The sequence below is a fragment of the Dendrobium catenatum genome, unplaced genomic scaffold (assembly GCF_001605985.2).
Source record: "Dendrobium catenatum unplaced genomic scaffold, ASM160598v2 fragScaff_scaffold_1595, whole genome shotgun sequence".
Taxonomy (NCBI): domain Eukaryota; kingdom Viridiplantae; phylum Streptophyta; class Magnoliopsida; order Asparagales; family Orchidaceae; genus Dendrobium; species Dendrobium catenatum.
In genome coordinates this window covers 1,960,747-1,961,652 of record NW_021320057.1, presented here as the reverse complement: position 1 = coordinate 1,961,652, position 906 = coordinate 1,960,747, and positions in this window count along the sequence as shown.

Genomic DNA, 906 nt, shown 5'->3' with positions numbered 1-906 from the left:
TTGTATTTTTTTTTTCAATTGAAGCGATGGATGTTGTCCTGTGTGCAGTTCCCTGGTTCATTGACGGTAACTTAGTTGGATTGGATAGGTTGATGTCGAGCTTCTCTCAGGATTCTATGGAGGGCCTATCTTCCCCTGTGTGGATACAATTGATCAACCTCCCTTTGCAGTATTGGGATGCCTACAATATATCTAGAATTGCTTCAAGGATTGGTGTTCCTATCTGGATTGATGAGCAGATGAGAAATTGGGGTAGAAGGGAGACTGCTCGGGTTTGTGTCCATATGAACCTTTCCAACAAGCTTCTCGATGGGATTTGGGTCAACAGATTGAATGGAAGTTTTATCAAAAGGTGGAATTTGAGGGTACTGGCATCCTATGCTATGGTTGTGGCAAAGTTGGCCACCGTAGGGAGCAATGTCCATTTAAGATGTTTGGAAAAGGGGAGACAGTGACGAGGAAAATTGGAGAGCAAATGAAGCAAGGCGGACAATGGGGAGCAGCTCAAACCATGTTATAGGAGGTTTTGAGAGGAAGGATGTGGAGCCAACCAAGAAGATTAATCCCTCTGTTGCCAAAATTGAAGGCAGCAATTTAAAGAAACATATTGATAGTAATGAAAAAAAGCAAAGGTGAGGAACAACATCAAGGAAAGAACGCTGATAACTTTGCTAGGGAGGGATGCTCACAAGATATTGATGATCAACTAGGACCTTGGATTCAAGTCCCCTCACGTTGAAGAAGGAATGTTCGTCCACAAGGAAGAAGTAATGTGAGCATGGGAAGTAAACAAAAACTGAATACTCCCACCCAGGTGGATTTTAGCAAAGTCAACGAGCCCAATAGCAATGTGAAACCCACTCGTAGGCAGATAAAAATGGGGTTCAAACAACCTTTACCTTTTAC